The 27,652-nt window shown below is 47.5% G+C and overlaps 2 long non-coding RNA genes across 2 annotated transcripts; one reads left to right on the top strand and one right to left on the bottom strand.

Annotated features, from left to right (window-relative positions):
• The first annotated feature begins 1,605 nt into the window (after window positions 1-1,605).
• On the top strand, window positions 1,606-5,386 carry LOC116275397. The gene is made up of 3 exons (XR_004184480.1): window positions 1,606-3,089; window positions 3,492-3,680; window positions 5,047-5,386. It is a non-coding gene; the product is annotated as an uncharacterized LOC116275397 (long non-coding RNA).
• Window positions 5,387-6,889: 1,503 nt separating this feature from the next.
• LOC116275396 lies at window positions 6,890-16,673 on the bottom strand. Its single transcript, XR_004184479.1, has 3 exons — window positions 13,995-16,673; window positions 11,641-11,702; window positions 6,890-6,944 (listed from the first exon to the last, which is right to left on the bottom strand). It is a non-coding gene; the product is annotated as an uncharacterized LOC116275396 (long non-coding RNA).
• Between the last annotated feature and the right edge of the window lie 10,979 nt (window positions 16,674-27,652).

Genomic DNA, 27,652 nt, shown 5'->3' with positions numbered 1-27,652 from the left:
TTATATTTTAGCTAAATTATATAAGAAGATCTCCAAGTGGCCTTGGATTTTAGTAACAATTTACCTTTTTGCTGGTCTGTTTTGCTAGACTAGTCATTGTGGGTGGGGAAGCATTACAGTAGATTATGTTTTGGCTTCACCCCTATGTGGCAGACAAAGCAATTTTTATGCCAGATAGAAATGTCTTATTCCTCTGAGCTCAGGAGTTCGACTTGTTTTATTTGAAAGCCTAATCTTTATATCTTTATAAACATTTATCTACTTCTTTTAGTTTTATATTAGCCAGTCCTTCAATTAATTATTAATATCCTAAGCAATTGTTAGGCAAGCCCAAATTTACATTAAAAGAGTTCACCCGTAGGTCTAGTTTCTTGGTTACCATTGAGCTCTTGTTATTCGTAAAGCTATTAATTTGAATGACTTTTAGGACCTTTTATAAAAATATTGGCTGGAATGCAATAAGCAGTGAATTTTATCTGAACACCAGTAGAAAAGTCAGCAGATTCAAAGTAGGCAGAAAAAAATTGAAAGAGAAAGTTAGAGAACTTAGAAGGCACTACATGTTAACTCTATAGTTTCAGGGGTGTTTTTAGAAAGTTTCAATAAAGACCATTTCAGCCTCTGAATTTTCCTTGATGTAATTGGGCAGTCAGTTAAAAAACATGCACAAGAATGAGCCATAATATCTCAGAAAACTTAGCATGCCTTTATGTTTGAGAATCCCATTCCATTTCTTGTTAATCTCTGAAGAAAACAAGATCCTATAAATCTTGTCAGAAGTTTGGACTGATGTTTTAGACAGCAGCAACCACCCTGATGGCTTTTAGCCATTTAGAATGTTTATTTTTTGCTCTCAGACTATACTCAAGAGTGTTCATTTTAACCCAGGGATGATGATCAAACAAATTATTCAACTAGGTGCATAGAACAAACATAAGTTCACCAGAAAATACATACCTCATAGATAGAATATAAATTCTGTGGAAACCAGGGCACTCAAATCAGAAAGATTCTTGTTTTTATACTAGAAATGACTTGCCAGAAAAGACAGAAAGTCTTTTATCATCTCCAGGAAGGATGTAAGATCCTTTATTAAGACAGCCTTGTAACCAAACAAAATCCTGAATAATATAAAAAATTCTCTACCAAAAAGAGGGAGGCTTGTCCTGAGAGAAAGTGCACCAGGGCAGAGAAAGTGATCTCTGGAAGCAGAGCATTCAGCAGTCTCAAGTGAGCAGTCCACACCAGGTCCAATAATCACTGGTGCTTTCTGATGGTCTTTTTCAAGGTCCCACTTCTGACACCATTTATGTCATCCTAAATAACACATAGACATGGGCGCTCTAAAGAAAAATGATGGCCAGGTGCAGTGGCTCATGCCTGTAATCTCCACACTTTGGCAGGCTGAGGCAGGTGGATCACAAGGTCAGGAGATCGAGACCATCCTGGCTAACACAGTGAAACCCTGTCTCTATTAAAAATACAGAAAATTAGCCGGGTGTGGTGGTGGGCACCTGTAGTCCCAGCTACTCAGGAGGCTGAGGCAGCAGAATGGCGTGAGCCTGGGAGGCAGAGCTTTCAGTGAGTTGAGATCACACTACTGAACTCCAGCCTGGCGGACAGAGCGAGACTCAGTCTCAAAAAAAAAAAAGAAAAATGATATTTATTTGAAGATGGACATTGCAATGGGAATACATGTGCCATAGTAAACTATGGGCATATTTGGGGAACTAAAAGAAGACAAAGGTTTTTAAAGGAAAAATGCAGGAGAATGACATAATTGTTTTTGTGATAATTATCCTTGGCTACAAGGATCAATAATAAAGATGATGCTATTCTGAGACTGGAAAGGCAGTTGCTGGGCAGATGTCCTCACAGAAGCACTTTTTGTGTAAGTTTGTGATGGCTCTGTGCAAGGTTGTGTTTTAGTAGCCTTTTGTGACAGTTTTGTTACCAGGCATGCAAGCATGAGAACCCCTTCTTCATATCCTTCCCCAGATCAATTTGTCAGGGTTCTGTTTTCGTTTTTGTTATCTTACACAAGTGACTTCATTTTGATTCTGAAAACTTTCACAAGGTACAGTTTGATCAGGGGTCCAGGTTAATTGTTTCCCAGGTCGCTGGGCTCTGTCCTGCTTTATATTATGGCTTTTCTCTTAGCTTGTCTTCCATGTGAAACAAAATGGTAGGAGCCATGCCGGGACTCCAATCCATCTGGGGGAAAGTTCCCATTTATTTTCCTTGTAATGCAAAGAAACTTTCTCCAAAACCAAGTCTCTGAAATAATTTTCTCTTTCATTTTTTTCTATATAGGATTTATGAGGACAAGTGGTCCCTTTCTTATAGGCACTATTAAGAGCTGGAGATTCTAATAGAATAAGTCATTTTCCATCTTATGCATAATTGTAATATATAATAAGTGCAAAAGTGCACATGCTGGGCATTTTACATATATGTTCCTATTTAATTGTCACAACAGCTCTGCAAAGTATAGTCCTTGCCATTTTAATGAAGCATCAAAAATAGACATGTTAAACAATTTGTCTAGTGACACAGTGATGGTAAGTGGCATTTTTAAAAAAGCATTTGAACTGTTAAAATCACTAGTTGAGCACACTTCCAATCACAACACAGATTTTGATTTATCTTTGTGGAAGGAGTCAATGATGCTGAATGAACAGGCTGTGCATTTAAATCATGCAGCCTTTTTGCCAGCCTCTGTCAGTGTGTTGCGCAAATAGTTGGTACTGTGTGATTGCTTGCTGAATTGAATTGAAGACGTCATTTCATTCCAGGCCATTGTAAACAGCTGCTAGTTGCTGGCATCCTCCAATTTTCTTTGTGAGTTTGAGACTGAAGCTTGAGATGTGAACTTGAATGCCTTTTTATGATCCTCTCCTTTGGGTCCTAGCTCATGCAAAGAAAAAGAGAGTTTGGGGAGAGCACCAGTGGAGCAGGGCTTCTACAGCAGAGCTGCACTCACAGAGGCAGGGCTGACCTGGGCGAACTGAAGATGGAGGTCAGCAGGAGTCACCCTTGCTGCAGCTTGGTGAACACAAGTAGGAACCCATGGGCCATGTATCAGTGAGGTAAGGGACTTCAAGGTCACCATACCACCTTTTCAAACAACATAGGACCTGTAGACCCTCAGAAAAGCAGAGACAGGCACAAGCCTTGAGGGACGGAGTGGCTCTCTAAACCTAGACTTTAGACAAAGCACCCCGAATGTGCAAGGTGTAACATATAGAAATGTACATTTGAACATGCAGGACTGTGATGTCTCTGGGCTCTGTTCTGTGCTCATCTTGAATGGGGAGTGTAGCTGCCAGCACACATTGAACAGTGATGCTGAGAATGCAAGAAGATATGGATTCTTCTACTTCCTGTCCTTGTGCTGTTCTCTGGGGACTCTTCACTGGTGAAGAATGCAATCACCGAGTAATTTTTTTATTGGGCAAATTGGGCTTACAATGACATCTTCTTCTCCATAGTTCTTCCAAGAGAGCAGGCAGGTGGCAACCAGGACTTGTAATGGGTGTTTGCTAAGCACATCCCGCATGGAACCAGCATATCATCCTGCATTACTGAGTCCTGATAAATGAAACTGGAACAAAGTAGACTTCTTCTGTGCTGAACACCTGAAGCGTTTGTGTTCTGAGGATAAGAGCCCTGAAGATGATGTGAGACTTTCTTTTAAGCAAAATAGCTTCCTGATTGTGTCCTATTTGTCTCAAGTTCAATTTTTAAAATCTGAGTTATACCAGATATGGACAGGATCTTTGATAAAGGGAAACTAAACCCAACAACAAATTGAATTGGGTTTGGAAAAGCATGTATGGAATTCAGCCACTCCTCCGAATCTCATCTCTCTTCACCACAGATCGTTGGGGGCTGCACGTTGCTCATTGCTGTTGTTGAGAATTAGTTTTTTCATCAATAGTCCATATTTCTAAATTGGAAAATATGGATGGGCCGGTTACGGTGGCTCACGCCTGTAATCCTAGCACTTTGGGAGGCTGAGGCGGGCAGATCACTTGAGGCCAGAGGTTCAAAACCAGCCTGGCCAACATGGTGAAACTCCGTCTCTACTCAAAATACAAAAAAAATTAGCAAGGCATGGTGGTGTGTGCCTGTAATCCCAGCTACTTGGGAGGCTGAGGCAGGAGAATCACTTGAACCTGGGAGGCAGAGGTTGCAGTAAGCCGAGATCGCACCAGTGCACTCCAGTCTGGGTGACAGAGACTGGAGTCGAGAGAGAGGGAGAGAAGGAAGGAAGGAAGGAAGGAAGGAAGGAAGGAAGGAAGGAAGGAAGGAAGGAAGGAAGGAAGGAAGGAAGGAAGGAAGGAAGGAAGGAAGGAAGGAAGGAAGGAAGGAAGGAAGGAAAATATGGATGATGACTTTCTAAGATGATCACCAGGAGGTGGATGGCAACTTGTTTTTACTCAGGCACTATGACTTGTTCAATATAAAATTAGGAGCTCTTCCCTCTTCTCTGAATGTTGTTGCTGGTGATGCTGTCACTTCTCTCCGCCCCTGGCATACAGTGTGGTGATCAAAATCAGATGTGCAGAGGAGTAGAAACAATGGGTTATCAACACACGGACGGCAGAACCAGGGTGTGTTATGAAGTTCACCTTGCTCTTTCATGATCACTTTTGTATTTTCCTGTCGGATGGGATACCTGTTCCTTTATCAGTGAGTTTCTCTAGTTAGCAATCTTTCTAAGAAAGGGTTGGTCAATCTCTTAAGAATGTGGTATGTCTTCTACTTATTTTAATGTCAACAGACTGGTTGCTAATTTTTACACTGAGGTCAGGCGAGTTGCTTCTTTTGTGTTATCTTTTCTGCTGCTGTGAGTCAGTAGACAATTTCTGATACATGGTAATGCAGGAAGTGGTGACATGGATGTTGGGAACATATAATTGCATTTACATTTGGCCATATCTGTGAAGTTTAGGCAGTTTAACACATTTGCATTAAAATAATGAAATTATAACATAAAAATATAGCCCAGAAAAATTGAAAAATTGTTCTACTTTCTTTCAGATTTTCTGTTCAACATAGTGGCTAATTTCATGCATCAACTTGGCTGGGTTCAGGGTGCCCAGATATTTGGTTGACATTATTCTGCCTGTTTCTGTGAGGATGCTCTTGGATGAGATGAGCACTCAAGTAAGTGGAGTTGAGTGGAGCAGACAGCCCTCCCTAATGTGGATGGGCTCATCCTGTCAACGGAGGCCTGAATACAACAAGACTCACCTCCCCCGAACAAGAGAGAATTCTCCAGCACACAGCCTTTGGGCTTAACTACAGATTTTGGACTTGCCAGCCTTAGTAATCACATGAGCCAATTCCTTAAAATAGATTGATCTCCCTCCACACACACATCCTATTGGTTCTGTTTCTCTGGAGAACCCTGACTAATCTATCCACTGTGAGTCAACATCGTCTGTTCGGTGCACGCAGGCGCCCACACACCTGACCTCCCTGGGCTCTCTCTGAGCTGTTCCTGGTGTTCTCCTTTTGGGGGGAAGATGAAGAAATAACATATGGTTTCATGCAGGGCTTCCTGGATGGCTTCCATTCCCAGGAAAGAACAAGTATGCACAGACACAGATTTCACTACCAACGTGAACAGAATCGGTGGAAACAGTCAAAATTCAGAACCAAAGGGTATTGTGACAAGTAGGCCTCGCTCCCAGCCCCATCCCTTAGTCAAGTGAAGCCTTTCCCTAGATGTTTGGACACCTGATTCCGTATTTCTTTTTCTTTTAAAAAGATTTAAGTTTACAAGAAATTTGCAAGAATGGTGCCAATAATTGTTTTCCCCCTGAAACATTTGAGAACAAGTTGTTGATATGACGCACATCACCCCTAGATACTTAGGGCACGTTTTCTATAGAGGATGTTCTCTTACACCTCACAACATAACCACCTGGATCAAGAAATGGGCCCTGACACATCTCTGTCACCCCATCCATAGGCCTCATTTCACTGTCACCAATTGTCTCAACAATTTCCTTTCGAGCAAAAGCATCCACCCAGGATGCACAGGTGTTTGGTTGTTGGGTCCCATGGTCTCCTGCAGTCTGGAACGCTCCCTGGGGTTTCTTGACTTTTGTGAAGATGCAGGCGGTTATTCTGTAAACTGTTCTCAGCTTAGCTTTGCCTGGTGTTTCCTCGGGGCACGCTTCTGGGGTGAGCAGTGGGGCTTCTCCTTGTGGCATCCTGTTAGATGGTGTGTGATCCTCACAAGACTCACTGGGGCTGGGTCCGTCAGCTTCTCCACTGTTAGGTTTGCATTTCTTCTTTGTAATTAATAGGACTCAGAAGTTATGTAAATGTTCCATTGCTGATTTATGAATTTAAGTTGATATGAAGTTAAGGAAGTTAAGGATTCCTGTTTCATTCTGTGAGTTAAAACCCATTGCTTTCATTATGGCTTAAAAAGGTCTCATTTGGCCAGTGAGAGACCCTCAACCTGGTGTCTGGGTCATCTTCTCACCTCCAGGCCATTGTTTGAGCCTTTCTTTACTCTTGGGCAGTACAGTGCTTTCTAGCTCATATGCTTCCCAAAGCTGGAGCCAGCCATACCTCCCAGGAGAGAAGTACTGCTCTCCACACACATGGATGTCTGCATTCATATCTGCATTGATCCACATATACTGCAAGCCATGGGTTCATACCAATGCTTTTAATTCTAGCCTAATACTGCAGAGATCATTCTAGTTTTTTTTTCTGTCCATATTTGTAACTTTCTCTAATATTGATAAACCTGGCTCCCATTGTCTTTACTTATTTTATCAATCTATGTGTGTGTTACCAAGCTGTGCTGCTATTCACCCTGCAGATGGGGGTGACACCTTCCCCTCAGTGCTGACATGCCCTGCTGGGCCTCTGCCATCCTCCATTGTCAGTTCCTCACTCCACTGGGGCCTAACACCCTAGAACGAAGAAGGGAGGAAGGGAAGAAAGAGGGAAGGAAATTACCACACTTCAAAGCATTATATGTTTTCATTTTTACAATCTGTAAACTCTATTCATGTGCACATTTATGTATTAAAATTCTCACCAAAGAAGTTAAATGCAAGCACAAGACCAAAGAGAGGAGGATGTGTGTTGTGCTCTAACAGCTAATGCACAGACCATTGCATCCCTGTCATCTGCTGTGTGAGTCCCTGTGGAGGACGGGGAAGAGCCTGATTCTCAGCGCAGAGTTAAGACAGGAGGCTGCCCTGGGTATTATCTGCCTAAGGCTGGCCTCCAAGGCTGCAGCATTCATCCTGAGAGGCTTTGTTCCTGGCGTGCTGTGGGACTGACGGGTCCCCTCCTCTGTTGACCTACAGTGCTATTTCTAGTTCCGTTTATCCCATATTTTTGTGATGCTGTGATAACATCTTTTCACAACAATTTGTTTTCTTCTCTCTCCTGCTTCCCATGCTGGCTGTGGCAGGGAGAACAGGGGCACTTCTGTGGAACGTGTCTGCCCTGGCAGGAGGGAAGGCGTCTGCTGGGAGCCTCCAGAAGCCGCACTGCAAGCAGCTGAGCTGAGCTGAGCAGAGCAGAGCAGAGCAGAGCAGAGCTTGTCAACCAGGGGAGGGAGGAAACAGTTCAAGGGAAAGGCTAAGTGAGCAGGCAATGTTCCCTCTGCAACCGCCAGGCATGAGAGAATGTCCTTGGGCGCAGGAGAGAGAAATCACATTGCTGCACTAACATTTGTGCTTCAAAGAGCTCACGCGATGCTGTGCAAAGCTATAGCTATTTGCCCAGGTCCTGATAAAGTTCTGTGCCCATGGATGAGGACGGAATCTTGTATTCAGCATCCTACTTCCCCGGTGTCGTCTCACAGAGCAATCTCCACTCAGAGTTTCTATGGTGGATGTGATATTGCAGAGTGTTTGCTTTTCTCCCCTAAGGCTTACCATAGAAGGCCCTTGAATAGGAGACAGAGGAAGCAGAAATGTGGCATGATGGGTGTTTAGTACATGGCACTTCTGCTGTGTGCATGCCATCTTATGTTGGTTTCACCCCAAATAAGATCCCAGTGAGCAGACACTGATTGCTTTGTGAGTCATTGGAGAATCTGCCACATGCCTGAGGTTCCACAGGTCCATGGCTAGGCAGACACTCAGACCTAGGCCTCCGGCCCCAGCCAGCTCTCCCTGACTGTCGCATCTTCCATAAACTGCTTGTTGAACCAAGGACAGACACAAAAGCAGGCACCAACACTGCCCAGTCCCCATCCTCTTGCCTTCATTATCTTACGAGGGTTTCTCTTGTGCTCTGCATGGGAGATATGCTGGGCCAAAATGAAACAGAGGAAATCCCAGATGAGCACAATGCAGCTAAGTTTTGTACTTCATAGAAAAACCACATGAATCAATAATATTCAAGGGCTATTTTTAAATTAATAATATTCAGTCCATTGCTGATGAGCAGTTGAGGATGCTGCTTACCTAGTGTCTGACAGCTGAGAAAGCCATTGAGAGTGGGGAGAAAGGAACTGGTGTCTTGCCCTGGAGTGTGGGTTAGGGGACAGAGTGGGGGTCCTCAGTGTAGAGGAACATTCAGAAAATTCCCGAATAAAAGTGGCTCTTATTCTACATGTTTTAGCTTAAGAAAGATATCCACCTTGATTCGAAGGTTGACTGTGAGGAATGATTGGCAAAATGCAAGATGGATTAAATTAAGATATACTCAGAAAGCCAGTGTATTAGGATTCACTAGCCAGTAATAAAGACATTCAGGCAGATTTTCATCTAATCCAGGTGGTAAGAGAGCAAGAGAAGCACGAACAGGGCCCCATTTCATGAATTCACCACTATGTGGAAGTCAGCCCTGTGTCTGCTGAAGCCTGCTGCTCAGGGAGCTAAGCTGGCAGGAGGAATTGGTGGGGAGAGCGGGGCTGGGCAGGGAGGTGAGGTGAGCTGGCATCGAGGAGTTGGTGGGGAGAGTGGGTTGGGCCTTCAGGGTGGGTGGACGGTGGCAGCAATGACATCAGCGGGTAATGACCGGGGCATGCAGCAGCGGCGGGTGGAGATGGTGGGGTGGCAGTGCAACTTGTGAACAGGAGTGGGCAGCGTAGGAAAGGGGTTCAAGGCCTCAAGGAATATGCTAAGGTGCAGGAAGTGGAGAAGGAAGAAGCATTGGCAAAACCTGCAGCAATTGCTTAGGGGCAGGGAACTGGTGGTCAGAGGAGAGAGAGTGGGGAAAGAAGCCAGAGGACTCAGGCCTGAAAGCACGTGAGGCACGAAAAGGCAAACACAGCCCGGTGCCGGCGGGAACAAAGGCCCGCTGCAGAAATTTGGCATTTGTCCCTTGCGCTACTGAGTGGGAGGACAGAGTGTGACTGCAGGCTGCGGGGCTGCAGGGCCACGGGTGTTCTGCTGGGGATGATGGGAAGGCAGTGGGAAAGGCCCGAAGAGATCCTGGGAGTCCTAGCTGGTTCCTGGATGGAAATTCCCTATATGTCCTAAAGGGAAAAGTGCAGGAGCTCCGGAGGGGTGAGTGCTCTACACATGGAGTTGTGCTCCGGAGGGGTGTGTGTTCCCACACACGGAGCTGTCCTCTGGAAGGCAGTGTGCTCCCACACATGGAGTTGTGTTCTGGCCGAGTGTGTGCTCCATACACAGAGTTGTGCTGTGCTTCCACGGTGCGGGCAGCATGTGTGTGGGTATGTGGTGGTATAACTCATGGCGTGGGAGATCTCCCAGGAGTGTGGTCCTCCTGCTGTTCCTGGCAACTCTTGCATTTCCCATTGAGTCTCACCTTTATTTCATTCATTGGCTCACTTGTTTATTCAGCAACTATTTGCAGAGTTCCTGCTCTGGGGGAGGAGCAGTGAGCCAGGGGTTGGGAATACCCAATGGGAGGAATGTGGTCCCTGCTGCTTCCTGCCTTTCAGAGAGGACACACGCCTCCCATGGCTCTCGAAGGGGATGCACACAGTGCCGTGAGCACAGGCGCTGTGTGGAGCACAGGGAGACCCAGCACCACCCAGCTCCCCCATCCCTCTTCAGGTAGGCCTGGCACCACCCAGTCCCCCCATCCTTCTTCAGGTAAACCCAGCACCACCCAGCCCCTCCAGACCTGGCACAACCCAGCCCCCCATCCCTCTTCAGATACCCGGAACCACCCAGCCCCTCATCCCTCTTCCAGGAGACCCGGTACAACCCCATCCCTCTTCAGGGAGACCTAGTATCACCCAGCCCCTCCATCCCTCTTCAGATGCCAGACCACCCAGCCCTCATCCCTCTTCAGGGGAGCCGGTACCACCAACCCCATCCCTCTTCAGGGAGACCTAGTATCCACTAGCCCCTCCATCCCTCTTCAGGGAGACCTAGTACCACCCAACCCCATCCCTCTTCAGGGAGACCTGGTACCACCCAGCTTCCACATCCCTCTTCAGGGAGACCCGGTACCACCCAGCTTCCACATCCCTCTTCAGGGAGACCCAGAACCACCCAGCCCCTCCATCCCTCTTCAGGGAGACCCGGTACCACCAGCTTCATCCCTCTTCAGGAGGCCGGTACCACCCAGCTTCCCATCCCTCTTCAGGAGACCTAGTACCACCCAGCCTCTGCATCCCTCTTCAGGGAGACCTAGTACCACCCAGCTTCCGCATCCCCTCTTCAGGGGAGACCCCAGAACCACCCAGCCTCCATCCCACCTCTTCCAGGAGACCGGTGCCACCCAGCCCCATCCCTCTTCAGGGGTTGTTTCCACCCAGCTTCCACACATCCCTCTTCAGGGAGCCAGTCACCAGCCACATCCCTCTTCCAGGGAGTTAGAACCACCCAGCCCCTCCATCCCTCTTCAGGAGACGGTACCACCAGCACATCCCTCTTCAGGAGACCTAGTATCACCAGTCCCCATCCCCACTCTTCAGATGAACCCCAGAACCACCCAGCCCCTCCATCCCTCTTCAGGGAGACCCGGTACCACCCAGCCCCATCCCTCTTCAGGGAGACCCGGTACCACCCAGCTTCCCCATCCCTCTTCAGGGAGACCTGGTACCACGCAGCTTCCTCATCCCTCTTCTCTCTGCTTCTCCATTCTATTTCATATCTTGACCAGAGAATCTCCCCCTCCCACTGTCTCTGTGTGGTTTCCAGAATGGAAAAAACGTAAATATCTCTATACAACCCCCCACCCCTGCTGCCCCAAATAATCTCAGGAGGTCAAGACCCCTGGATCTCCTTGCACCTCTGCTGTGGATTCCACGCAAGGCTTCGCAGAAGCCATGTGAGTGTGCAGGAGACATGGAGCCCGTTTGCGCCTCCATGGAAACCCAGCTCGCTTGGGCTGTGCCGGAGGCTGTGCCCCTCTCTGTTGGCTGCAGTCAAGGCTGTGAGCAAAAGGAGGGAGGCTGAAGGCCAGTAAAGTAGAATTGTATTTACAATAATACAAAGCCACATGCCACTCTTTCTACTCAGTGGTGGGAATGACAGCATAAGAGTTTAATGCCTACATCCAGTTAGGATCAGGCTGGAATTTGGGTGTTTGGTTCCCCATGTTTTAACTCACATTCCTTTAATTGGGTCATAGTCCTGCCCTTGCTGTCATTTTTGCCAGCTGCATGGTTCCCTCTGAGCTGCAGAATCAGGTACATCAGAAGACCCAGGTGATGCTGGTGTTTACCTTCTTAGTTGGGAATTAGTTGGCAGTGGCTGCATGACTCTGATATTCATTTCAAATATAATCTGCAAGGAGCAAGGAAGAGACTGCAAGCAACACACCTTTTTCACCCTCAAATTACATCCCAGCTGAGACCGCTGCCTGGGATTTTCTCAGCATCCTTCCTGCCCCTCAGTAGGACATGCTGAGCTGTTCTGAGCCAATTTCACCTGTGTTAGGAGCCGTGGAGGGAAGTTAGGCAGAGCAGCGGCTTGACTAGCTCATTTGCCTCAGGTGACTCCTGCTGCCTTTCTCCTCTTCCCATGCGGCCGGTGGCCAGCCAGCCCCTGCTGTCAGCACTTCTGAGCTAAGATCTCTCTGACTCCACAGGAACTGGCAGTGGGAATCCAAAAGTCACCATGGTGACCAGTCACTTAGGAGTGTGCTGTTTCCTGATCCTGCAGCAGCCATGGGGGTAGGTTGGGCAGGTGTGCTTCTACCCACTTTAAAGGCCACCCAAAGCTGCCCACTCGCCAGTGTTCCTCCAGTGTGGGCCTCGGCCCGCAGCACTGGCGTCCTCTGGGAGCTGTTTAGAAATGCACATGCGGGCCCTGTGCAGTCCTGCTGCTCAGAGTCTGCATGTTCACAGGGCCCAGGAGGCTGCTGCACATAGTGAAGTGTGAGGAGCCGGGTTGGGGTGGCCCACCCCATGCACAGAGCCGGGAAGTGCCATGGCCTGCACTACTCCACAAGACCTTCTGATAGAAAGTCCAGGCTTTCCCTGCTCTATGCCGACTCCCACCACAGTCTTATGGAGATCTAATATGAGGAACTAACTCCATTCACAGCTGAGGGGCTGAACCAAAGCAGTGGGGGCAGCAGTGGGGGATGGGTGAGATCCTGTCTGGAAAATGGGACAGCATTAGGGAGGAGTGAGTCTATGCAAGGAAGGCTTAGAAATGTGCCCACACATGTCAGGGTCTCAAAGGCTCCGCAGTGGTCACTCCCTGAGAAGCCCCGGCCAGGTGAGAGGTGCCAGGGCACAGGTCAGGAAGCAGCTGAACCCCTGCCTGCTAGCCAAGCTCCGGTTCTCATCCACTGTGCCTTGGTCACTCTTCTATCTGGATTCTACTGGTGTTCACATTCCTTGTGGATGTGGTGGAGTTCCAGTTCGGATCTGGCTGCCCATCATTGTGGTGGGAAGAGAGCTGCTGAACAGCAGGCGAGACCCCTTTGCCGAGGGGCGTTGCTGCACTGTTGTGGCAAGGCCTGAACAGGAGGAGGAGACGAGGGTCAGAGTGCTAATGTCCCTTGGAGGGCAAGCTGGGGTGGGCCAAGAAAGGGGCCAGGGCAGAGCTTGAGGAATCTGCTGAAGGAATGGCCTGTTCAGGCTGACTCAGGTCGGCCCAGAACTCCCTTCACCACCCCAGGTCCTTTGAGATACAGAGGAGGCAAATGAGAGAGCAGCTTTGCAGCCTGCAAGAGGTCTCCTGGACCAGGCTTGTCTAATTTCAGATCTAGGCTCCCGTTCACAGCCCTGCATGTCTCCATGCTGGTTAGGATGATGCTAGCCCTGTGATAAACACATCCCATCACTTCACTAGCTTCATGCACTGGAAGTTTATTTCTTACTCATGTCCCTTTTTCAGCAGTACCCCACATAATGAATCAGGACCCGAGGCTCGTCAGTGCTCCGTGGGGTGACTCAGGGTGCAAGGCTCCTCGGGTCCAGTGGCTCTGTCATCTCCCTTTCACCTTATTGCTGGGCTTCATCTTTTTTTGTGCCATGAACCCCTTCCAGTGGCCTGATGAATGGTCTCAGAATAAGATTTTTTTAACACATAAAAGAAAGAACATAGGATAGCAAGGAATAGGATATGAAAATGTGTTTTGTACTGCCAGCAAAACACCAGTCCTGATGAAGCTACTGTGCTTTTTTGCCTACACTCATAACTCACGGAACTACTAAATATGAGGTAGAGGTTAGTAAAAATAAAGATGTAATTGTTTTCCCATTGGAGGTCACAGGCCCCTGAATCTAACCCTGGGTTTAGAGGTCTAGCCAAGAGTCAGGGAGAAGAGTGTGGAGAAGGCACAGCCGCTTCCTAGTGCCTGTGCTGGGAAAGACACTCGTTCCTCCATGCCCCACTGGCCAGCACCACTGACAGAGCCACATCTATGGGTGGGCCGTGAGAAAAGAAAAACTTCAGCTGAATTAAATTTAAAGGCATGTACTTGAGCAATGAACAATTTGCGAATCAGGCAGCCTTCTAAACCAGAGTAGACTCAGAGATTCCAGCGCAGCCGCATGATGGAAGAACTACCCTGTGTTCTCCCCTCGCTGCGATCCCGCGGCACTTTCCCCAGTGTGTATTTACCCGGCGTTCTCCACCCTGTGTGATCGCCCAGCGTTCTCCCGCGTGTGCGTTCACCTGGCGTTCTCCTTTGTGGGTTCACATGGTTTTCTCCTCACTGTGCTTTCCCTAGGCGTTCTCTCCCCTGTGCGTTTCCACGGCGGTCTCTTCACTCTGTGAGTTCCCTTGGCATTCTTCCTCCTGTGTGCGTTCACCAGAGGTTCTCCTTTCTTTGTGCGTTCACATGGCATTCTCCACCCGCGGCCTTCTCCCCTCTGTGCCTTCACCAGGCGTTCTCCCTTCTGTGTGCTCCTGCGGCCTTCTCCCCTGTGTGTTCACGTGGCGTTCTCTCCCCCGTGCGTTCACACCGCATTCTCTTTACTGTGTGCGTTCTCCTAGCGTCTCCCGCACCCCCACCGTGTGCGTTCACGTGGCGTTCTCCTTTCTTTCTGCATTGGAGTGGCATTCTCCCCACTGTGCGTTCCTGCAGCGTTCGTCCCTTTGGCGCTCACTTGGCGTTCTCTCCCTTGTGCGTTCACCCGGCGTTCTCCCTACTCTGTGTTCGCGCGGCGTTATTTCCCGTGTGTGCGTTCACGCGGCGTTCTCCATCCTATGCTTTCACCAGGTGTTCTCCCCGCTGTGTTTGCGCGGCATTATTTCCCTTGTGTGTTAGGGCAGCGTTCTCCCTCTCGTGCGTACACCAGGCGTTCTCCTCGCTGAGGGTTGCGCAGCGTTCTCCCTCCTGTGTTTTCACCCGGCGTTCTCCACCCTGTGCGTTCGCGCGGCCTTCTCCCCCGTGTGTTCACCAGGCGTTCTTCCACCTGTGCATTCGTGCGGCGTTCTCCCCCCAGTGTATTCACGCGGCATTTTCTCCCGTGTGTGCTCACCTGGCGTTCATCTCCCTGTGTGCGTTCACTCTGCATTCTTCCCCCTGTGTGTTTTTGCAGCGTTCTCCACCCCAGTGCGTTCACATGCATACTCCCCTCTGTATGTGTTTACCCGGCGTCCTCCCCCGCGTGTGTTCATCCAGGGTTCTCCCCTCTGTGTGTTGACACGGCGTTCCCCGTCCCCTCCCCCGTGCCTTCACGCGGCCCTGTGCGTTTACGCAGCATTCTCCACCCTTTGGGTTCACCAGGCGTTCTCCCTTCATGCGTTCACCAGGTGTTCTCCTCGCTGAGCGTTCGCGCGGCGTTCTCCCGCGTGTGTTCGTGTGGTTGTATTTTCCTTGGGTGTTGACGCAGCGTTCTCCGCCTGTTGACCCGGCGTTCTCCTCCGTGCGTTCGAGCGGCATTCTTCCCCCGCCCTGCGCATTCACCAGGCTTTCTCCCAGCTGTGTGTTCACCCAGCTTTCTCCCCATGTGCGTTCGCGCGGAGTCCTCCCCCTTGTGTGTTAGCGCGGGGTTACTTCCCCGTGTGTGGGCGCGGCGTTGTCTCCGCTGTGCGTTCACCTGGCCTTCTCCACCCCCGTGCGTTCAACAGGCATTCTCCCCTTTGTGCTTTGACCCGGCGTTTTCCCCCTGTGTGTTCTCCCGGCGTTCTTTCCTCCGTTCGTTCCCACCGCCTTCTCTTTACTGTGCGCTTTCCACTGACGTTCCTCCCTCTGTGTGCCTTTACCTGGCGTTCTCCTTCCTTTGTGCCTTCACTGGGCCTTTTCCCCGCTGTGCGTCCGCCGGCGTTCTCCCCTCTCCTCCCCCTGTACATTCACCAGGCGGTCTTCCCCCTGTGCGTTCGCGTGGCTTTCTGGCCGCTGTGTGCGTTCACCCGGCGTTCTCCCGGTGTGTGTTCACCAGGCTTTCTCCTCCCTTTGCGTTCACACGGAGTTCTCCCCTCTGTGTGTTCACCCGGTGTTCTCAACCCTGTGTGATCGCGCTGCGTTCTCCCCTCTGTGCGTTCACCAGGCGCTCGCCCTTCTGTGTGTTTCCGCGGCGTTCTCCCTTGAGTGTTCACGTGGCATTCTTTCCCCTGTGTGCGTTCACCCGACGTTTTCCTTTCTTTGAGCGTTCACATGGCGTTCTCCCCTCTGTGCGTTACTTTGGGTTCTTCCCCCTGTGCGGTCACCCCACGTTCTCCTTTCTTTGGGCGGTCACCAGGCGTTCTCCCCTCCGTTCATTCGCGTGGCGCTCTCCCTCTTGAGCGTTCACCTGGCTTTCTTCCCTCTGTGTGTTCACCCGGCGTTCTCCTCCCTGTGTGTTCTCCTGGCGTTCTCCCCCGCCCCCTTCCGTGTGTTCCCACGGCGTTCTCTTACTCTGTGCGTTCCCCTAGCGTCCTCCGACCTATGTGCGTTTACGCCGCGTTCGCCCGTCTGTGCGTTCGCGCAGTGTTCTCTACCGTGTGTTCTCAGAGCGTTCCCCTCGCCGTGTGCGTTGACGCGGCGTTATCCCCCCGGTGAGTTCAAGCGGCGTTCTCCCCACTGTGCGTTCACCCAGCTTTCTCTTCTCTGTGCTTTCCCCCGGCGGTCTCCTCTCCGTGCGTTCAACCGGCATTCTCCCCACTGTGTGTGTGTTCAGCCGGCGTTCTACTTTCTTTGTGCGTTCACATGGCGTTCTCCCACCTGGGCGTTCGTGCGGGTTCTCCCCTCTGTGAGTTCACTTTGCCTTCTCCCTTGCCCGTTCAGCCGGCGTCCTCCATTCTCTGTGCGTTCACCAGTTCTCCACCCTGTGCGTTCAGGGGCGTTCTGCCCTGCATGTGTTCACCCAGCGTTCTCTTCCGTGTGTGTTCTCCCGGCATTCCCTCCCTCCCACCTCCATTTGTTTTGTATCTCCTGTGGGTTCCCATGGCTTCTTTTTACTTTGTGCGTTCCCCTGGTGTTCTCCGCCCTGTGTGCGTTCTTGCCGCGTTCTCCGCTCTGTGCGTTCGCGTGTCATTCTACCCCCTGGGCATTCGCGCAGCGTTCTTCCCCGTGTGCGTTGATGCGGCGTTATCCCCCGGGTGCGTTCACGCGATGTTTTTCACCACTGTGCGTTCGCCTGGCGTTCTTCTCTCAGTGTGTTCACACGAAGAACACACGTTCGCCCCACTGTGCGTTCACAAGGCGTTCTCCCCACTGTGTGTTCACCCCCTTGAGCGTTCATGTGGCATTCTCCCCCAAGTGCGTTCGCGCGACGTTTCCCCATCTGTATGTTCAGCTGGCGTTCTCCCAAGTGTGTGCGTTGATGCGGCGTTATCATCCCTGTGTGGTCACGCGGCGTTTTCCCCAGTGTGTTTACCCGGTGTTCTCTACCCTGTGCGATCGAGAGGGGTTCTGCCCTGTGTGTGTTCACCAAGCGTTCGCCCTTCCGTGTGTTCCCGTGGCGTTCTCTCCCATGTGCGTTCACCATGGGTTCTCCCCTCTGAGCATTCGCGTGGCGTTCTCCCTCTTGTGTGTTAACCTGGAGTTCTCCCCGTTGTGAGTTCACTCGGCATTCTTCCCACCTGTGCGTTCACCCGGCGTTCTCCCCTCTGTGTGTTCACACGGAGTTCTCCTCACTGTGTGTTCCCACGGCGTTCTTCCCCGTGTGTGCGTTGACACAGCGTTATCCCCCCTGTGCGATTGCACCGCATTCTCCCCTGTGCATCCCCACGGCCTTCTCTTTACTGTGTGATTTCCTCTGGCACTCCTCTTCCTGTGTGGGTTTACCTGGCATTCTTTTTCTTGTGTGTGCAGCGTTTTGTCCCTGCCTGTTCACCTGGCGTTATCCCTCCTGTGAGCTAAGTTGCAAGTCCCATGTTTAAAGGTGGAAGCGGTCATCTTCCCAGCTAGGCTTTGGGGTTCTTAGTTGGCCCAGGAAGTCCAGCTAGTCCTGTCTCTCAGTCCCCCCTCTCAACAAGAAAACCCAAGTGCTGCTGGGGAGTTTGGCTGACTGCCACTCTAACTGCTTCCTGCCAAATTGGGGCGTAGTAGGGGTTGTGCAGTTGAGATTTCCTTGGCAGGGGTGCTTTCGATGTCGTTAACATCAGAGCATGGGCTAGCAGGCTGGTCCAGGGGTCCACAGTAGATGTTAGTCATGGGCTGCATCTAGGGTTCCATTTGAAGAACTATTTGTAGTTTTACGGCTTTGATTCTGGAAGAGACGAACTTAAAAAAGAGATTAATGATACAGGGATTGAAATGTATGGCCTAAAGTGCAGGGGATTATTTCTTTGGCAGTTTACAGGCCCTGCTTGATAGTTTTGAAAAGGCCTGGTCCAGTAAATAATGATTTGGCCATTTGATGGGTGTTATCAATGTGTAAGTGAAAGGTTTGGTGAAGGGTTTTAGGTAATTTCATTGGTTAGCTGCAGGTAAAAGTATTTTTCCTTCTTCGGTGGCTAGCCATCCTGAGGGGAGGAAACTATGTCCTCGTGAGGCTCCCCATTGTGTTTCTTCTGAGTACTGGGGCTTGATTTCCTGGAGGGGATTACCCCATACTAGGAGTCCTTCTGTAAGTGTTTCTAATGGAGGGTCCTGCCTTGTGGCTCTTTTGGCTTTTAATATCTGCTTGGTGGTTCCCTTCTATTTCCTTTCCCTTTGTTTTCTGACTCCGGCAGTGTGAGACTGCCGCCTCTAGGTTTCTGTACAGCCAATAATAATCTCCTAATGGCTTCCTGATGTTTTATATGCGTTCCCTCGGAAGTTAGGAATTCTTTTCTCTCCGTATTGCTGCAGGGGCATGGAGGGAGGACTAGGTAAGCATACTTTGAGGCCATATATATTTACCCTTTTTCCTTCTCCCAATTCTAGTGCCCGAGTGAGGGCTATTAATTCTGCCAGCTGAGCACTAGTTTCTGGAGTGAGGGGGATTACTTTCAAGTATTCCATTATCACTGACCACTGCATACCCCGCTTTTCAAAGTCCTTTTTCTACAAAGGAACTTCCATCAATATACAAGTTGAGGTCAGGATCAGTCAAGGGAACCTCTAAAGGGTCCCCTAGAGCAGCATAGGTTTGAGGAATCACCTGTTGACGGTTATGTTCTATCTTTTCTTCATTGTCTGGAAGAAATGTGGCTGGGTTAAGAGTTGCACAAGTGTGCAGTTGCAGCAGTGGCCCTTCAAGTAGTAGAGCCTGACACTTAAGTAAATGATTGTCTAACAACCACAAGTCTTCTTTAGCAATGAGTATGCCATTCACATCATGAGATGTCCACACAGTAAGGTCTCTTCTCTGTAGTATTTAACTGTTTCATATACTAAGACTGCTACTGCCACCACTACCCGTAAACAGTGGGGCCAACCCTTTGCCACTACATCAGTTTCCTTACTCGGGTATGCCATGGGTTGCACGCTTGTCCCTCGGACCTGTGAGGACTCCTAGAGCTATTCCTGCTTTTTCTGTGACATAAAGAAAAATCTTGCACTGTTGGCAAGCTTAACACTGGGGCTTGGGTTAGGGCCTAGAAAGCCGCTTCTGTTCAGGTGTCCATCTTACTAAATGGGTATTGGCTTTCTGAGTTTCCTTAGTGTATGTAATGGTCTGGCTATTTCGCCATACCTGGGAATCTACATTTGGCAGAAACCTGTTATGCCAAGGAACCCTCTTACTTTAGGGTTTTGGGATGAGGATAAGCCAGTATAAGCTGGATATGTTCCTCACTGAGGGCCCTGGTGCATTTGGATAATTTTAGCCCTAAGTATTTAACCTGCTGTGAGCAGAGCTGAGCCTTTGGTTTGGAAACCTTGTAGCCACAGGTAGCGAGGAAATTTAAGAGTGCTTGGGTGACTAGATGACCCAAGGTTTCTGAATAGGCGGCTAAAAGTAAATCATCCACGTACCGAAGGACAAGAGTGTCCAGGTATGAGAATTGGCTCAAGTCTTGGGCTAATGCCTGGCCAAATAGATGGCAGCTATCCCCGAACCCTTAGGATAAAACAGTCCAGGTGAGTTGAGAGGTTGGATTTGAAGGATCTTCACAGACAAGAATTGAGAGTCAGGATGTACAGGGATGCAGAAAAAAAAAGCATCCTTAAAGTCCGGGACTGTAAACCACTCTGCTTCCTCTGGTATTTGGGAAAGCAGAGTATAAGGGTTGGGTACAGCTGGGTATAGAGGGACAATGGCCTCATTGATAATCCTGAGATCTTGCACTAACCTCCACTGTCTGCTGGGTTTCTGTACTCGTAAAATTGGAGTATTGCAGGGGTTATTGCATGGTTTTACTAAGCCTTGGGCTTTTAGGTCCTTAACAATCTTTAGGAGTCCTTGTTGGGCCTCGGGTCTGAGGGGGTACTGCCTTTGGTAGGGAAAGGAGGCGGAATCCTTTAGTTTAACTTGAACAGGACAGGCATTTTTTGCTCGTCCATACTGTCCTTCTGTTGCCCAGACTTCAGGATTAATTCCTTCAAGCAGGGGACAACAAACGGGTGTTCCTTCTCTAGTGTATTCCTTCTAGTGTATTCCCTTGACATAAGGGGCATGGACAAGGGGACGACTTATTTCTACTTGGACAATCTTTTTTAATGTGTCCTTGTAGACAGCACTGGAAGCAAGCCCTATTAGGCATTTGATTTGCCCAGCTTTTCCTTTTCCAGAGCCTCCAAAGTCCACTTGCCTGAGGGCCATGACTAAAGCAGTGGCCTTTTAAAATCCCATTTGTCCTGTTCCGACTCCTCCTCCTGATCTCTATTATAAAAAAGCGAGGTTGCCAAGTTCAATAGGGTTTCTAAGTTTTGCTCTGGGCCTAAGGCGGACTTTTGAAGTTTTATTTCTGTCTGCAGCTGACTGAGTGACAGACCTATCCTTTAGGATTAGTTGGCCTTCAGTAGAGTCAGGTGACAGGGAGGTGTGCTTCCTCAATGCCTCCCTTTGTCTCTCCAGAAAGGCAGTAGGATTTTCTTCCTTTCTCTGTGTTATAGTGGACATCACTGAATAATTCATAGGCTTCTTCCTGGTTTCGTTTGTCCTTCTAGCACGCAAGTTAGCAAATGTCTGCGGCACCAATCTCCAAGTTCTAATTCTGTGTCCCAATGAGGGTCTACACTGGGAACTGCCTGCTGGCCTGTGGGGAATCGTTCTCTTTCCTCTGTTGTCATCCTATCATTGACCTGACTGAGATACCAGAGATCGCCAAACTCTCGGGCTGCAGTTATGGCGGCACTTCTCTCATTTGGGCTTAGTGTCTGATCTAGCGGTAACGTTATATCTCTCCATGTCAGATCAAAGGATTGTCCTGACCCTCGTGAAACATCAATATAGCCATCGGGATTATCTGAGAATTTACCTAGGTCTATTTTAATTTGCTTTAAGTCTCGGGGAGAAGAAGGTACATGCACTCTGGGCTGAATTCTCCTGCACCATGATCTCAACCAGCTAATGCCGGGAGTTTGGGATGACAGCTTTCTGTTTCTAGTCAGCCCTCGGCTTCAAGAAAATTGAAAGCAGAAGCTGATTCCAGGCAGACCAGCATCCCCAACCCAGAAGGGTTGGGGTTGTTAGAAAGCCCTTCCCCAGATAGCCTTACACCTGACCCTTAAGTTTGGTGGTCACACTAATAGTTTTTAACTGGCCGACAGGTGCCCGATATTTTCCTCCAATTCCTAAGGAAGGGTAGGACAGAATAGCAAGTGAAAGTGGTCCAATATTACTCATCACTTTGGAGGTCTCTTCATGGTCACCAAAATGTTACCAGGGGGTCCTTGCTCACAGAGCTCCCAAGATGGTCGTGGGCCACTTCCAAGATGGTGCCAAGCCACATGTTCTCTGACCTGGGGTTCTTGGTCTCACGGATTCCAAGGAATGGAATCTTGGGCCATGCGATGAGTGTTACAGCTCTATTAGAAGCCGTGGGTCACAGAAGAGAACCATGGAACTCAGTGGTTAGTGTTTAGCTCGATTAGGACGAACCTGGGCACTTAGCCATGCAGGAACAATGGCAAACCTTTAGCCTCATTGGGAGAGGCAATGAGTGCCTCGCTGGATCAGCAGCACGGCAGACACCCTGCCGGATCTGGAGGGATGGAAGTCAGTGGCGGGTCTGCGACAGCAGCAAACAGCAGTGGTGGACAGCGAGTGAAAACTCAGCTTGAGCGGACACAAACACGGACCGGAGGAGTGCAGCTGCAAGATTTAATAGAGTGAAAACAGAGCTCCCATACAAAGGTGGGGGGGACCCCAAGAGGGTAGCCCTTTTTTAATTTTTAATTTTAGGACTAATTCTTTTTCTGGAGGGTGTTCGTTGGCAAGTAGAACATAGGGATCTCAGTTAAATTTATTTTTAAGTTCTAGGGTACGTGTGCACAATGTGCAGGTTTGTTACATATGTACACATGTGCCATGTTGGTGTGCTGCACCCACTAACTCGTCATTTACATTATATATATCTCCTAATGCTATCCCTTCTCCCTGCTCCCACCCTACGACAGGCCGTGGTGTGTGATGTTCCCCACCCTGTGTCCAAGTGTTCTGATTGTTCAGTTCCCACCTATGAGTGAGAACATGCAGTGTTTGGTTTTCTGTCCTTGTCATAATTTGTTCAGAATGATGGTTTCCAGCTTCACCCATGTCCCTACAAAGGACACGAACTCATCCTTTTTCATGGCTGCATAGTATTCCATGGTGTATATGTGCCACATTTTCTTAATCCAGTCTGTCACTGATGGACATTTGGGTTGATTCCAAGTCTTTGCTGTTGTGCAATAAACATACGTGTGCATGTGTCTATAGCAGCATGATTTGTAATCCTGTGGGTATATACCTAGTAATGGGATGGCTGGGTCAAATGGTATTTCTAGTTCTAGATTCTTGAGTGAATCTCCACACTGTCTTCCACAATGGATGAAGTGGTTCACAGTCCCACCAACAGTGTAAAAGTGTTCCTATTTCTCCACATTGTCTCCAGCACCTGTTGTTTCCTGACTTTTTAATGATTGCCATTCTAACTGGTGTGAGATGGTATCTCACTGTGGTTTTGATTTGCATTTCTCCAGCCAGTGATGATGAGCATTTTTTCATGTGTCTGTTGGCTGCATAAATGTCATCTTGTGAGAAGTGTCTGTTCATATCCTTTGCCCACTTTTTGATGGGGTTGTTTGATTTTTTTTCTTGTAAATTTATGTTCTCTGTGGATTCTTGATATTAGCCCTTTGTCAGATGGGTAGATTGTAAACACTTTCTCCCATTCTGTAGGTTGCCTGTTCACTCTGATGGTAGTTTCTTTTGCTGCACAGAAGCTCTTTAGCTTAATTACATCCCATTTGTCAAGTTTTCAATTTTGACTTTTGTTGCCATTGCTTTTGGTGTTTTAGTCATAAAGTCCTTGCCCATGCCTATGTCCTGAATGGTATTGCCTAGGTTTTCATGGTTTTTATATCTAACATTTAAGTCTCTAATCCATCTTGAATTAATTTTTGTATATAAGGTATAAGGAAGGGATCCAGTTTCAGCTTTCTACATATGGCTAGCCAGTTTTCCCAGCACGGTTTATTAAATAGGGAATCCTTTCCCCATTTCTTGTTTTTGTCAGGTTTGTCAAAGATCAGATGGCTGTAGATGTATGGTATTCTGAGGAATCTGTTCTGTTCCATTGGTCTATATCTGTTTTGGTACCAGTACCATGCTGTTTTGGTTACCGTAGCCTTATAGTATAGTTTGAAGTCAGGTAGCATGGTGCCTCCAGCTTTGTTCTTTTTGCTTAGAATTGTCTTGGCAACACAGGCTCTTTTTTGGTTCCATATGAACTTTAAGGTAGTTTTTTCCCATTCTGTGAAGAAAGTCATTAGTAGCTTGATGGGGGATGGCATTGAATCTATAAATTACCTTGGACAGTATGGCCATTTTCACGATATTGATTCTTCCTATCCATCAGCATAGAATGTTCTTTCATTTGTTTGTGTTCTCTTTTATTTCACTGAGCAGTGGTTTGTAGTTCTCCTCTTCACATCCCTTGTAAGTTGGATTCCTAGGTATTTTATTCTCTTTGAAGCAATTGTGAATGGGAGTTCACTCATGATTTGGCTGTTTGTCTGTTACTGGTATAGAGGAATGCTTGTGATTTTTGCACATTGATTTTGTATCCTGAGACTTTGCTGAAGTTGCTTATCAGCTAAAGGAGATTTTGGGCTGAGATGATGGGGTTTTCTAAATATACAATCATGTCATCTGCAAACAGGGACAATTTGACTTCCTCTTTTCCTAACTGAATACCCTTTATTTCTTTCTCCTGCCTGATTGCCCTGGCCAGAACTTCCAACACTATGTTGAATAGGAGTAGTGAGAGAGGGCATCCCTGTCTTGTGCCAGTTTTCAAAGGGAATGCTTCCAGTTTTTGCCCATTCAGTATGATATTGGCTGTGGGTTTGTCATAAATAGCTCTTATTATTTTGAGATGTCCCATCAATACCTAGTTTATTGAGAGTTTTTAGCATGAAGGACTGTTGAATTTTGTCAGGCCTTTTCAGCATCTATTGAGATAATCAAGTGGTTTTTGTCTTTGGTTCTGTTTATATGCTGGATTACATTTACTGACTTGTGTATGTTGCACCAGCCTTGCATCCCAGGGATGAAGCCAATTTGGTTGTGGTGGATAAGAGTTTTGATGTGCTGCTGGATTTGGTTTGCCAGTATTTTATTGAGGATTTTTGCATCAATGTTCATCAGGGATATTGGTCTAAAATTCTCTTTTTTGTTATGTTTCTGCCATGCTTTGGTATCAGGATGATGCTGGCCTCATAAAATGAGTTAGGGAGGATTCCCTCTTTTTCTATTGATTGGAATAGTTTCAGAAGGAATTGTAGCAGCTCCTCTTTGTACCTCTGGTAGAATTCAGCTGTGAATCCATCTGGTCCTGGACTTTTTTGTTTGGTAGGCTGTTATTGCCTCAGTTTCAGAGCCTGTTATTGGTCTATTCAAGGATTCAACTTCTTCCTGGTTTAGTCTTAGGAGGGTGTATGTGTCGAGGAATTTATCCATTTCTTCTAGATTTTTCTAGTTTATTTGCATAGAGGTATTTATAGTATTCTCTGATGGTAGTTTGTATTTCTGTGGGATCGGTGGTGATATCCCCTTTATCATTTTTTTATTGCATCTATTTGGTTCTTCTCTCTTTACTAGTATTTCTTGTGGACTATCAATTTTGTTGATCTTTTCAAAAAACCAGCTCATGGATTCATTTTTTTTTTTTTTTTTTGTTTGGAAGGGTTTTTTGTGTCTCTATTCCCTTCAGTTTTGCTCTGATCTTAGTTATTTCTTGTCTGCTGCTAGCTTTTGAATGTGTTTACTCTTAATTCTCTAGTTCTTTTAATTGTGATGTTAGGGTGTCAATTTTAGATCTTTCCTGCTTTCTCTTGTGGGCATTTAGTGCTATAAATTTCCCTCTACACCCTGCTTTAAATGTGTCCCAGAGATTCTGGTATGTTGTATCTTTGTTCTCATTGGTTTCAAAGAACGTCTTTATTTCTGCCTTCGTTTTGTTATGTATCCAGTAGTCATTCAGAAGCAGGTTATTCAGTTTCCATGTAGTTGAGTGGTTTTGAGTGAGTTTCTTAATCCTGAGTTCTAGTTTGATTGCACTGTGGTCTGAGAGACAGTTTGTTATAATTTCTGTTCTTTTACATTTGCCGAGGAGTGCTTTACTTCCAACTATGTGGTCGATTTTGGAATAAGTGTGATGTGGTGCTGAGAAGAATGTATATTCTGATGATTTGGGGTGGAGAGTTCTGTAGATGTCTATTAGGTCTGCTTGGTGCAGAGCTGAGTTCAATTCCTGGATATCCTTGTTAACTTTGTCTCGTTGATCTGTCTAATGTTGACAGTGGGGCATTAAAGTCTCCATTATTATTGTGTGGCAGTCTAAGTCTCTTTGTAGATCTCTAAGGACTTGCTTTATGAATCTAGGTGCTCCTGTATTGGGTGCATATATATTTAGGATAGTTAGCTCTTCTTGTTGAATTGATCCCTTTACCATTATGTAATGGCCTTCGTTGTCTCTCTTGATCTTTGCTGGTGTAAAGTCTGTTTTATCAGAGACTAAGATTGCAACCACTACTTCTTTTTGTTTTCCATTTGCTTGGTAGATCTTCCTCCATCCCTTTATTTTGAGCCTATGTGTGTCTCTGCACATGAGATGGGTCTCCTGAATACAGCACACTGATGGGTCTTAACACTATCCAGTTTGCCAGTCTGTGTCTTTTAATTGGAGCTTTTAACCCATTTACATTTAAGGTTAATATTATGAGTGAATTTGATACTGTCATTATGATGTTAGCTGGTTATTTTGCTCGTTAGTTGATGCAGTTTCTTTCTAGCATTGGTGGTCTTTACAATTTGTCATGTTTTTGCAATGACTGGTACCTGTTCTTCCTTTCCATGTTTAGTGCTTCCTTCAGGAGCTCTTGTAAGGCTAGCCTGGTGGTGACAACATCTCAGTATTTGTAAAGGATTTTATTTCTCCTTCACTTATGAAGCATAGTTTGGCTGGATATGAAATTCTGGGTTGAAAATTCTTTTCTTTCAGAATGTTGAATATTGACCCCCACTGTCTTCTGGCTTGTAGTTTCTGCCGAGAGATCTGCTGTTGGTTTGATGGGCTTCCCTTTGTGGGTAACCTGGCCTTTCTTTCTGGCTGCCCTTAATATTTTTTCCTTCATTTCAACTTTGGTGAATCTGGCAATTATGCGTCTTGGAGTTGCTCTTCTCGAGGAGTATCTTTGTGGCATTCTCTGTAATTCCTGAATTTGAATGTTGGCCTGCCTTGCTAAGTTGGGGAAGTTCTTCTGGATAATATCCAGGCTTCCCTTTGCTAGGAAAGGGAATTCCCTGACTCCTTGCACTTCATGGGTGAGGCAGTGCCCCGCACTGCTCTGTGGGCTGCACCCACTGTCTGACAAGCCCCAGTGAGATGAACCCAGTACCTCAGTTGGAAATGTAGAACTCACCTGTCTTCTGTGTTGCTCATGCTGGAAACTGCAGGCTGGAGCTGTTCCTATTTGGCCATCTTGGAACCTCTATGCTTATATTTCTTTACTTTGCCCTATTGCACTGTCTGGAATCACTAGGAGAATGTTGGTTAGAGATGGTTAAGAAGCATCTTTGCCTTTTCCTTGACTTAAGGGGAAGCATATAATAATTCACCTTTGAGCTGTTTTTACTTATAATAGTTCTGACACCAAGGTATGGGGTTTTTATTTCACACCAACCAATTCTCTGATTCTCTGGACACCAACTTGTGTATTCAGCAATTCAATTCAATTCTGACATTAACCCCTTGGAGTTAGTGCAGACCCCACAGCTCAAAGGCTTGATCCTCTTCCCCCCATTTCAGATGCCAGTCACAGGTTGAGGGCTTCCTGAACTTCTGACTGACCAGGTAGAAATGGAAGATTCCCATGACTCCTTCTGCAGGTTTTGATAATTTGGTGGAAATTACCAGTTATTATAAAGAATATACCTCAGGAACTGCCAAGAGAAAGAGCTGCACAGGGCAGGATATGGAGGAAGGGGCAGGAGCTTCCGTGTTCCCTCTGGATGCGCCACCCTCCCAGCACCTTGATGTATTCACCAACCTGGAATCCCTCCCAACTGTCATTTAGGGTTTTAACGGAGGCTTCATTATGTAGGTATGATTGATTAAATCATCAGCCAATGGTGATTAGCACAGTCTCCAACCCCTTTTCCCTTTCTTAGATTGAGAGAAAGGCCTGAAAGTTCTAAGCTTCTAATCAAGGCTTGGTCTTCGCAGCAACCAGTCCCCATTCTGAAGCTACCTGGGGGACCCCAGCTACCAGGCATCTT

Source organism: Papio anubis, chromosome 6 (genome assembly GCF_008728515.1).
Source record: "Papio anubis isolate 15944 chromosome 6, Panubis1.0, whole genome shotgun sequence".
In the NCBI taxonomy this organism is placed as follows: Eukaryota; Metazoa; Chordata; class Mammalia; order Primates; family Cercopithecidae; genus Papio; species Papio anubis.
The sequence above is the reverse complement of the archived record's forward strand: the minus strand, read 5'-3'. Positions and strand labels throughout refer to the sequence as shown.